The sequence below is a fragment of the Ornithorhynchus anatinus genome, chromosome 6 (genome assembly GCF_004115215.2).
Source record: "Ornithorhynchus anatinus isolate Pmale09 chromosome 6, mOrnAna1.pri.v4, whole genome shotgun sequence".
NCBI lineage: Eukaryota > Metazoa > Chordata > Mammalia > Monotremata > Ornithorhynchidae > Ornithorhynchus > Ornithorhynchus anatinus.
The window spans coordinates 12,642,404-12,654,767 of NC_041733.1; the positions used below are offsets into that span (position 1 = coordinate 12,642,404).

Genomic DNA, 12,364 nt, shown 5'->3' on the forward strand with positions numbered 1-12,364 from the left:
TGCCATTTCCTGTAACTGTAATTTATTTTAACATTTGTCTCTTCCAGTAGATTGTAAGTTTCTTTAGGGCAGGAACTGGGTGTACTTTATTGTATTCTTCCAAGAATTTAGTACAGTGCACACAGTAAGCTCTCAATATATTCCATTGATTGATTGAATCACTCTCTGAGTGTAACCATATTAATAGAGAATCATCACAATATTCTCAGTGTGATTATATTCAGGTATTCAGTAATGGTAGGGGAACGTTAGCAGTGGAACTCCCTGTAGCTGGTATAATAGTAATAATAAATAATGGTACTCGTTGAGCACTTATTATGTGCCAAGCACAGTACTAAGTGCTGATATAGATACAAGTTGATCAGGTTGAACACATATGGGGCTCAGACTCCTAATCCCCATTTCACAGATGAGGTAACTGAGGCCCAGAGAAGTTAAGTGACTTACCCAAAGTCATACAGCAGATATGTGGCAGAGCCAGGATTAGAACACAGGTCCTTTTGACTCCCAGGCCCCTGTTTTAGCCATTAAGCTATGCTGCTGCTCTTCTGGAACTGTGTCTTATTCTTCTTTTGTAACCCCAAAATGTCTTGTATTGGTTCTGACCAAAGTGAGCATATAACGATGCTGATGACTGATAATAATAATAATGATGATGGTATGTGTTATGTGCTTACTATGTGTCAAGCATTGTTCATTCATTCAATAGTATTTATTGAGCGCTTACTATGTGCAGAGCACTGTACTAAGCCCTTGGAATGTTCAAATCGGCAACAGATACAGTTCTAAGCACTGGGGTAGATACAAGGTGATCAGGTTGTCCCACATGTCGCTCACAGTTTTAATCCCCTTTTCACAGATGAGGTAACTGAGGCACAGAGAAGTTAAGTGACTTGTCCAAAGTCACATAGCTGACAAGTAGCAGAGCCAGGATTAGAACCCACGATCTCTGACTCCCAAGCCGGTGCTCTTTCCGCTGAGCCTCACTGTTTCTCATCGACACTGGCAATCTCCTGTCAAACCTTTGATTAACTTGGCTGTACACTTTCTGGGCCAGCACAAATTAAGGGTGTTTTGTTCTCCAATAATGAGAGAAACAGAGTGGAAATTGGGAGGTCTGGCCTCCAACCCCAGACCCATTGCTGATGTTTAGGACTGTGGCCAAGTCACTTAATTATGCCTTACCTCGGTTTCTCCAGATGAAAACTGGATACGTTAGGTACGGCTACCTACAAGCAGTGGTGAGGACTAATGAGAAAATCATTGTGAACATGGTTTAGAATTCATTGGAGGAAATGTGCTATATAAAGCCTAGGATAGCTTTCAGTTAAAAGATGATCAGAACCACATCACAGGAAGGTTGTGAAGTTTTGGAGAAACCTGTAATGTTCTCTGGAGGTCTTTGTTGAATGAGTCTATATAAGTAAAAAGGCTTTTTATAGACCATGCAGACCAAAAAGATAAGGTTTTGAATCACCTTTGCCAGGATTAAAACATGTGGTGACAGACAGTCCACATCTTTGTGACTTGAAGTGTAACTCCTACATTGCCCCTTCCCGGTGGAAATACATGTGCAATGTAGATTGATCTATGTTACTCGTTTTGTCTTGAATCAATCAATCAATTGTATTTATTGAGCACTTTCTGCATGCAGAGCACTTTGCTAAGGGAGAGTACAGTACAAGGGAGTTGTTGACACATTCCCTGCCCACAACAAGTTCACAGACTAGAGGAGGGAGACAGACATAACTAAATACATGAAAATTCTGGAGGGCAGGGACTGGTGGCAAAGTAATCCTAGTTGATTGAATATTTTTATGGTATTTGTTAAGTGCTTACTATGGGCCAGGCACTATACTAAGCACTGGGGTAGGTACAGGGTAATCAGGCTGGACACAGTCCATGTTTCACATGGGACTCACAGTTTTAATTCCCATTCTACAGGGGAGGTAGCCTAGGTAGAGAGAAGTTGAGTGACTTGCCCAAGTTCACACAGCAGGCAAGTGGCAGAGCCGGGATTAGAAACCAGATCCTTCTGATTCCCATGCCTGTGATCCATCCACTAGACCACACTGCTTCTCATTTTATTTTTCTTTCCCTCACTTAATGTCACACAATCAAGGGTAAAAGGCACCTGCAATTCAAATTCACCAGGTTTTATAACTGATGGACGTTCTACTGCCCTTTCCCAAGTCAGTCTTCTCTGGCAAGAGTCTTTGCTTTTTCTATTTCAACCATGTAGTGATGGCATTTGTTAAGCACTTACTGTGTGCCAAGCACTGTGCTAAGAGCTGTCTAGAAAAATACAACAGTGGAACCATCCCTGCCCCACATGGGACTTAAAGTCTAAAAGGGATGGGAGCACAAGCATTTTATCCCCATTTCACAGATGAACAATCGGTGGCACAGAGAAGTGACTTGGCTAAGGCCACGCAGCGAAGAGGCATAGCCGGGGTCAGAAACCAGACCACTGAACTGCCAGTTCCTTGCCCTATCCACTAGACCACACTGCCTCGCTGGCACATTGCCTTTGCAGCAAAGAAAGCTCTCCTGACTTTTGTTCTTGTGCTCTCCGGTGGTGGATGCAGTCAGAGCAGAGAAAACTGCAGGATCTCCCAGTCCTGAATTAGGAGCCTAACAAAAGGGTCGTGCTGTCCCGACTTTCTCTCCAGAGAGCTTGGGACCTCCTGATTGAGGTTGGAAGTGCTTCGACAGGTGGTCAAGTTTCAGATGTCAAAATGACACTCTCTATTTATGCACTGCCAGTGGCCCTCAATTCAAATCTGGTCAGTTTACTGGTGAAAACATGATTGTTTGGAACCTGCAGGAATGAAGGCTCAAACTGGAATCCGAAAACCAAGCTGTGTTTTCTGACTCCACACATCACTGCATGTAGCGATGTCTCGGCAGTCCGAGCTCAGCTGGCAGGGTTGCTGATGAGGCATGAGGAAGTAGAGCGCCTTCCTCGCTCTTCCACAACAATGATAATGACTCCCTTTTGTCAGAAAACGGGTTCAGATCTTCCACTAAAAGCAGGCAGGGAGGATGTCAGGGTAAAAAGAAAGGCTGTTCCCACAAAAGGGAGACATACTAAATACCTAAAACTTTAAAGCCCTGTATCACACACTCTAATCCATCCATCCATCTATCCATCCATTTACCTTTCATCTTTCCTCCCCCCTGTTTGTTTTCAATCGGGCTTGACTTTCCGAGTGATCACTATGGAGCAGCTCGGCTCCTCAGAGCAGCTCAGCTTCTATTACCCTGCAGTGAAGAGATCGTGCTGAATTGGTAACATCACTTTCATTACCATGGCAACATTGTGATGCAATAAACAGAGAATTATGACTTTACTGCAGGACCAGGTAAAAGCAGACTCCCACTCTCCAGTTCCCAACCCCGTTAGCTTCGGCAGGAGGAACTGACAGACTCCGGATGTTCCAAACTGAAGCAGATTGTTGGACAGTAAAGCAGGCTGAGTGATATGGCCACCCCATGGCTACCTCTGCAGTGCAGTATGGACTGGGGGCTTGGAATGCTCTCTAACCCGGCGGTAATTAGCCGACGGATGGGAGATTTGATTCTCTTTTCTGCTGGGGTTGTTTTTGGTCTTCACACTGGTTTGGTGCTGACCTCCTCTAAGAATCATTGTCAGGATTAATGAGTTAAGAAGAATAGGCGAGGCAACCCGCTGGGAAGGCAAGATGCTGTCCAGCGTGGAGGCTGGGGGATGGACTAAATTAGCTTGGTAAACAGTTTCCTAAAGTCCTAAGGCCAGAAAGTTATAATTCAGTTCATACTTTGCCTCCTCAGTAATCTATATCACCCTTACTGTCCATGTTTCCACATTCATCAAGAACCTCCAGGGGTTACTCATCCACCTCTACATCAAACAGAAACTCCTTATCACTGTCTTTAAAGCACTCAATCATCTTGCCCCCTCCTATCTTACTTTGCTGATTTCCTAGTACAACAGAACACCCTCACTTCGCTCCTCTAATGCCAACCTACTCACTGAACCTCCATCTTGTCTATCTTGCTGCTGATCCCAAGCCCACGTCCTGCTTTGGCCTGGAAGTCCTTCCCCTTTCATATCTAACTGACCATCACTCTCCCCACCTTCAAAGCCTCATTAAAATCACACCTCCTCCAAGAGGTCTTCCTTGACTAAACCACCATTTCTTCTAATCCCTCTTTTTTCTGCATCTCCCTTGCACTTGGATTTGCACCCTTTAATTGCCCCACTCTAAGCCCCACAGCCCTTATGTGCAGGTCCGTAAATTATTTGAATTAGCATCTGTCATCTCCACTAGCCTGTAAGCCCCTTATGGGTAGGGAATATGTCTACCACCTCTGCTGTTTTGTATTCTCCCATCCTGTAGTGGTTGTCCATCCACCACCGCATCAAACAGAAACTCCTTGCCACTGGCTTTAAATCCCTCAGACAGCTTGCCCCCCTTCTACCGTACCTCACTGATCTCCTACTACAGCCCAGCTCACACACTTCATTCCTATAGCATCACCTTACTCACTGGATGCCAGTCTCATCTGTCAAGCTGCCCTACATCCTCCCCTCAGTCTGGAACTCCCTCCCCCTCAATATGTGCTGGGCCAACACTCTCCCCACATTCAAAATCTTATTAAAATCACATCTCCTCCAAAGGGCCTTCCCTGATTAAGGCCTCTTTTCCCTTCTCTGTTATCTGTGCACTTGGATCTGTGATCTTTGAGCATTTGATATTTACCTTATCCTCATCCCTATCCTCAGCACTTACGTTCGTATCTATGAATTATGTATTATAAATTATTTATATTAATGTCTGTCTCCTCAAGATTGTAAGGTTGTTGTGGTCAGGGAACGTGTTTGCAAACTCTATTGCACTGTACTCTCCCAAGTGTTTAGTTCAGTACTCTGCACATAGTAAGCACTCTAAACTCCACGGATGATGGTGATGATGCTTAGTACAGTGCTCTGCACAGAGTAAGCTCTTAATAAATATGATTGATTGATTACCCATTCTCTCTATAATCTGCCCTTTTCTCTTCCATCCAATCTGCTACCATGCTGATCTGAGCACTTACTCCATCCCAATTTGACTATTGCAACAGCCTCTTCGCTGACTTTCCTGACTTCTGTCTCTCCCCACTCCAGTCCACACTTCAATCTGGTGCTCAGTTCATTTTTCTGAAAAACTTTTCAGTTAATTTCTCGACACTCCTCTAGAACCTTCAGGGTTTGCCCATTCATATCCATGTCAAACAGGATCTCCTTATCACTGGGCTAGTCACCTAACTTCTCTGTGCTTCAGTTACCTCATCTGGAAAATGGGGATGAAGATTGTGAACCCCACGTGGGACAACCTGATTACCTTGTATCTACCCCGGCGCTTAGAACAGTGCTTGGCCCATAGTAAGCGCTCAACAAATACCATTATTATTGTTTAGACTGTGAGCCCGTTGTTGGACAGGGATTGTCTCTATCTGTTGCTGAATTGTACATTCCAAGCACTTAATACAGTGTTCTGCACGTAGTAAGTGCTCAAAAACCAACTCCTGTTTTCAGGACTGGGTTGGGTAGTTTACCAAGCTTATTTTCAGATTCACACCCTATGCTTCATTGGAAAGAGCTGTGTGTTCTTTGAAGCCAAAGTGATGCATCAATATCAGTGTTTATCCTGATATTGCTAAATCAGTGCAAATTATTTTTGTGGTTGTTGTTATAATTAAGTTACCCCATCCTTGTTTCAAGCAAGATCTACAGAATTTAGCTTTTTGAACTTGTTCAGGAATCAATTCAAAGGCTAGCTACACACTGTGTGAAGCAATGTTTCTCTCTTTTGGTTCTCCAATAATCAACCATTACATGAGCTGAAATTGTAGTAGAAGAGATTTTTTTTTGGCTGTAAAAAGGAATTTTGAACCTAAAGGTGCTTAAACTGGAACCTGCTGTCCAGGGAGAGTGAGGAGTCTCCATCCTTGGACATTTGAAAGAACTGAATATACTAACCAGGTGTACTAATTGGTTTAGCCATTCACTTCCCTGAAGGCAGAAGGTTGGCTCTTTTAAAACCCTTCCAGTTCCAGGTCTTCACCGGGAGACCTTCTTGGTTTTCTATTTTGTGGAGCGCTGACCATTCTTAGGAGTGGGTGGACAGAACTGATTGTCAGAAGGTTTTCTCTACTATCCAGTTGCTGCAAATCAGGCAGCCTGGCTTAGTAAGCCATGAGTTAGACCTTTTCCTGCTCAAGCCAAAAAGAGATGAGCTCTCTCCTAACCCAATCCAGGCGGGGGTCTCCTTAAAGGAAAAGCTGAAGATGTTTACCTTGACCAGAACAAAGAGCCCAAGTTCTCCATGCTGTTGCGGTTAGGGAAATGCACAGTATGGTGCAGAAGAATTCTGAATCACCCTCTCCTTCCAGATTACGGAGATACTCTTGTCTTGGCATTGTCAGTAATGTCCCCTCCCACACATTAGTGCTCCCATGCCAAGAATGGCAGGTCTAGGCAGCCCAGAGTGGAACTGGGGAAAGATGGCTAGTATCTAGTGAATTACGGCATGGTGGATCAGTCCATCAGTTGATGGTTTGTACTGAGCACTTATTGTTACAGAGCACTGTACTAAGCATTTGAGAGAATTCAATACAGTAAAATCAGTAGACACGATCGCAGCTCTCAAAGAGCTGATAGTTTAGTTTTCTTTTATTTAAAGGTATTTGTTAAGTGCTTACAGTGTATCAAACACTGTTCTGAGTCCTGGGGTAGATGCAAGTTAATTAGTTGGACACAGTCACTGTCCCTCTTAGGACCCACAATTTTAATAATGGGCTCATCTAGGATCAGTTAAGACACTAACACAGAGAGAGGTGTGAATGAACAATAACACTGCCAGTCAATCAGTTATATTTATTGAGCACTTACTGTGTGCAGAACACTGTACAAAGCACTTGGGAGAGTATAATATAACAATATAACAGATGCACCCCCTCCCCACAACGAGCTGGTGGACCTAACTTTACGCTACCCCAGTACGCAAATCAGATGAGAACTCGGGGCTGGCAGTTTAGCGATATGACAGATAAAGGATAAGTGATTGTTTAAAGATCCAAGCTCTCTCTAGAGTGTAAGTTTGTCCCTCTATGCAGTAAGATCGTTGTAGGCAGGGAATGTGTCTGTTTAATGTTAAAGTGTACTCTCCCAACGTCTTAGTACTGTGCTCTGCACAGAGTAAGCGCTCGATAAATATGATTGACTGATTGACCGACTGACCAGCCCCTTGGTCCAATCAGCATGGAGAGCCGTGCAAAAAACAGAAGCAGATGCTACTAGGCCTCCTAAAACAGGGCTTCCCCAACTAGTTCCCATGCGCCAAGTCATATAAACGTCCTCCAAGTCATACACCATGTCGCAGAGCTTAGGCAATAATAATCACAGTTGTGGTTTTTGTTAAGCATTTACTACATGGCAAGCACTGAACTAAGTAATGGGGTTGATACATGGGAAGCAGTTTGGCCTAGTAGCAAGAACACGGGCTTGGACTTTAATCCCATGTCCTCCATTTGTCTGCTGTGTGACTTGGGCAAGTCACTTAACTTCTCTGTGACTCAGTTACCTCATCTGTAAAATAGAGATTAAGACTGTGAGTCCCATATGGGACAGAGATTGTGTCCAACCTGATTACCTTGTATCTACTCCAGCACTTAGTACAGTGCCTGGCTCAAAGTAAGCCCTTAACAAATACCTCAATCCTTATTATTATTATTATTATAATCAGGTCTCACATGGGGCTCACTGTATAGGTAGGAGGAAGTAGGTGTTGAATCGCCACTCTTAAGATGAGAGAACTGAGGCACAGATAAATTAAGTGGTTTGCCCCAAAGTCACACAGCAATAAGTGGCGGATTTAGATCCTGGGTGCTCTGACTCCCAGGCCTGTCCTCTTTGCACTAGGCCAAGCTGCTTCCCATATGCATGTATTTATGCCCTTCCTCAGCATTTTTGTAAATATTTTATTCAATTATACATTCAATTGCTTCCTTTGGTTATTCAGTAAATATTTTCACTTCTTATAGTGTAAACTTTTTGTGGTTTGAGAATGGGTCATTTGTTTATTCTGTTCTTCTCTAGGGCTTAGTACAGTGCATCGCACTGATTGGGTGCCCAGTAGATATTACCAGGACTAGTCCTACTGTCGAACTACTGCTAGATAAAGTGAGGTGGAGCCTTGAGGTGATGATCTGGATCATTCTGGCAAGGAGAACCACATCAGCTCTGGAAGAATAACCAACAGGAAAATGGAGAGTCCCCTCTAGACTTTAAACTCCTGGCGGGTAGGGAAAGGATCGTACAACTCTGTTGTATTCTCCCAAGCACTTAATACAGTACTCTGCAAACGGTAACCGTTCAATAAATATCACTGATCGATTGAGAAGGAAACTGGAAAGAGCACAGGCTTGGGAGTCAGAGGTCATGGGTTTTAATCCCGGCTCTGACACTAATTAACTGTGTAACTTTGGGCAAGTCACTTGACTTCTCTGTGCCTCATTTACCTCATCTTTAAAATGGGGATTAAGACTGAGCCCCACATGGGACAACCTGATTACCTTGTATCTACCTCAGTGTTTAGAACAGTGTTCGGCACATAGTAAGCGCTTAACAAATGCCAACATTATTATAATTATTATTATAATTGCTCAATTCTGCTTTGTCTTTTAAAACATCCAGGCAGACAAAGCAGCAGAAAAGTTCATGCCTTGTGTTGGACCTTATCTTTGCACTGAGGGTCACTACCACCCAAGATGTGAGTTCATCATGGACCTTGTTTGAAGCTCGGCAACAGTATCCAAAGGAAAGGATGATTAGTCACTGTAGAGAACAAATCCCGTAGGTACTTAATGCAAATGAGGGAAACTTGCTTTGCCCTAAGAAAGAGGTTTCAGGGAAAATGTGAACCAAATGATTCTTCTTCCTATTGTGTTATGGCCTGAATGGAGAAACCACTAAACTTCAGTTTCCATTGACATTACTGAGGGCAAGGGATACTGGGCAGTTTTTTTAAATGGGAAGGCAAAGGATAGGGTGGGGGTCAGCAATATGGGCTAGTTGTTTTGATGAATGACTGTTCATCCAAACTTTTATTTAGCCAATTCATCAATGATTCCATGATGTGGCAACCTTAGGGTGGGTAAAGTCTTAAATAAGAGGATCGTTTGGGACCTCAAAGAGCCTGAAATTTGATGGCCAGTAAGTCAAAGGGATATTTTCAATTTTGGTTTCACTGTAAGCTTAAGAAAGAACTCAGTTTTTAAATGTTAGCTAAAGAAAGCTTTTAGTGTTGAGCTAGAACCCACAGTTGTTGCTTTAGATCATGGGTTTCTGGGTGATTGGTGAATTTGTGAATGCTTGATAGCTCTTCTGATTTCACGTATGTACATATATCTTTATGGATATCTCAATATGGACATACACATTATTTCTATCAGTAGACAAGCATCTAAAAAACAGAGACTTTCATATTATTTATATATGCTCACACGAATATGTATCCAAGGGGCAAAAATGGCAAAATGACAGAGATACTGACAAAGGCTAGATTTATACATTTAGAGAAAAATGAGCCCTTTCATAAACTCCAAATGTGCTATTGTTTCCATGTTCAATTGGCTGTATTTTTATCAAGGCAACATTTAGAAATTAGTACTCAAGCTATTTGTTTATTAGTAAAACGATGACTAGGAAGTGCAATTTATTCTTTCAAAATTTGAGGAAAAAATGGAACATATTTTCCCATTGTCTCCATGATGAATCTGAAAAATTCACAGATTTCTGTGGTTGAAAGTGGTCCTAATTGTTGGATAATGGAATAATAATACTTTGCCCTTTACAACATCTTTTATCTAACGATCTCAAAGTGTCTTATAAAATAATAAGCTCTAGCACCCATATTATAGGTAGGAATACAGACATTTTTTTCAGATAATTCAGCCAAACTACCCCTTTCTGCTCAACCTTTCTGCCCCCATTAGCCCTCTCACCCCCATTCCTGCACCCCTTTGCCTGAATAACTCAGAAAATTCATGCAAAAATATTGGATCATTTGCATTGACTGTCTTCCTTGCCACATTTCGATGCATAATTGGCAACCATCCCTTCAACTCGGGACTGGGTAGACATGGCCTTTGACCCTAAGAGGATTTAGGCCAAAGACCTAGAGCAAATTAGGGTACAGGGCAGAGTGAAGAGGGTTCAGTCAGTCAGTCAATCACTCAATTGTATTTATTGAGCACTTAGTGTATGCCAAGCACTGTAATAAGTGTTTGGGAGAGTACAATATTAAAATATAACAGACACATCATGGAGAGGGTCTGGATGGGCAGGTTTTGAGGAGTGGACAAACCTCATTTTTAGAAAGCACCAGCCCTGGTAGATTGTGGTAATGCAAAAGTGTGGACGAATAAGGCCAGGTCCTTGTCCTTAAGGAGCAATTGGCTTGAAGTAAAAGCTAGGATTAGGGGCTCTAAGCAGCTTGGAAGAGTCCGCATGTTGTTGATCTGGTCTGACCTCTAACTGTACCAAAAACCATCCTGAGACATAGTGTGGCACCAATCCTGTCTCATCTCCACTACTGTATCTCAGTCCACTTGACTGTAAGCTCCCTGTGGGCAGGGATCATGTCTACAACTCTACTGTATTGTATTCTCCAAATGCTTACAGTTCATACAGAGATCTGCACACAGACGGGGAATAGATCATAGTCACTAGCACCACCAGCCCACCCACTGATTCAATTACCAGCCCCACCCATGCCAAAATAATCAATCAAGAGTATTTATTGAGTGCTTCCTGTGTGCAGAGCACTATATTATATTACAATAGAGCTGGTAGACACATTCCCTACCTACAACAAGTATACAGTCTCGAGACGAGCTTACAGTCTAGAGAGTTTTATAACCAACTCAAGATAGAACATGAGCTCAATATTGTCTTGTTTCAGCAAGACTGGCAGGAGACCAGGTGATTAAAACACTCCTCTTGGATATCTAGATGTCAAACCTTGCCCAGTCTGGGAAGTCTGTCCTGAATCACTGGCCCTGATCAAGGCCTTCAAACATGCTAAAACCATTCCAGAAAGGATGCCGATATGGTGATTGTCACGAGCCCAGAATTACCATGTATGGTTCATGTAAAGGCATTCTGCCTAACAACTTCTCTCTGAGGAATACTCATGGTAGTCCCTCAGGAACGAACATTTCTGTAATCCACCATGGAAGTCACAAATCCTTAGCTAAACTGGACAAGAGAGGTGTCAGATATGGGTGTGAAATGAAAATTTTGGCTGCAGCTACACTTGGAGAGTCAAGGCAATAATAGGTGAAGAAGCATCAAAAAATCAATCATATTTATTGGGGGCTTATTTGGTCCCCCTTTGTGCCCCAGATGACCATGTTTTGTGTCAGGGCAGAACTGCAATGTGTATGACTGGGACAATAATTCTGAAGCCTTAATTCCACCCTTCCACCCCTCTCTCCCCTCACCAGATCCCGGAGTTCTTCCCTTTAGAAAATACTACAAACTTGGGCCAACTCTAAAAGCCTCATACTTACTTAACCTCAAGAAGCAGCATGGCCGAGAGGAAAGGGGAGGGGCCTGGAAGTCTGAGGACTTTGAACAGTGCTCAACATATGGCCACTGCTTAACAAAAATCCCTTCTAGACTGTGAGCCCATTGTGGGCAGAGATTGTCTCTATTTGTTGCTGAATTGTACTTCCCAAGTGCTTAGTACAGTGCTCTGCACACAGTAAGTGCTCAATAAATACGATTGAATGAATGAATGAAAAATAAGGATAACAATAATGATGAGAGGAGGTTAAATCCAGCTTCAGGGCCAATAGCCTGGTTTTCCTTTCTTTTTTGTAGTGCTAGGAATTTCCTGAAATACGATGCTCTTGACCTTCCCAAGCTTTCTCTGCTTTCTACAGGAGTATATCATAGCTAAGATATATGAAAAGCAACATGGCCTAGTGGAAAGAGCTTGGTGTTGAGGTCAGGATATCTGGGTTCCCTGCTACTGGTTTCTGTGTCACCTGAACCTCATTTAACTTCTCTGTGCCTCAGTTTCTTCTTCAGTAAAAAAAGTATATGATGCCTACTTTCCCTACCTCTATGAGTCCTTTGTGTGGCACAGGGACTGTGACTGTTCTGATAATCTTGGTGTCAAGCACCTAGTAAACACTGGCTAGGTACCATTATTATTAAGTAAAGACAAAAGTCAGTTTGTCTTTATATCTATATAACTGTCCCTCAGGGTTCTAAAACGAGACTTCTGATACTGAGATTTTGTCCTTGCTTGAGGGGGGTCAAGAAGGC

At 42.8% G+C, this 12,364-nt stretch overlaps 1 protein-coding gene and 1 long non-coding RNA gene across 10 annotated transcripts in view; one reads left to right on the forward strand and one right to left on the reverse strand.

The window, feature by feature from the left end:
• The window catches only part of LOC120638447, a 99,987-nt gene extending 96,709 nt beyond the window's left edge, over positions 1 to 3,278 (reverse strand). For 7 of the 8 annotated variants that reach the window (XR_005660113.1, XR_005660114.1, XR_005660110.1 and 4 more), the window contains exon 1: positions 3,162 to 3,278. This is a non-coding gene — a long non-coding RNA (uncharacterized LOC120638447). Of the gene's footprint in view, positions 1 to 1,185; positions 1,243 to 3,161 lie in introns of those variants that run through there. The other variant, XR_005660117.1, reaches the window with a different exon arrangement.
• Positions 1 to 12,364, forward strand: part of LOC100083721 (gamma-aminobutyric acid receptor subunit beta-4) — a 131,603-nt gene that overhangs the window by 19,666 nt on the left and 99,573 nt on the right. The gene's annotated exons all lie outside the window — the stretch shown is intronic.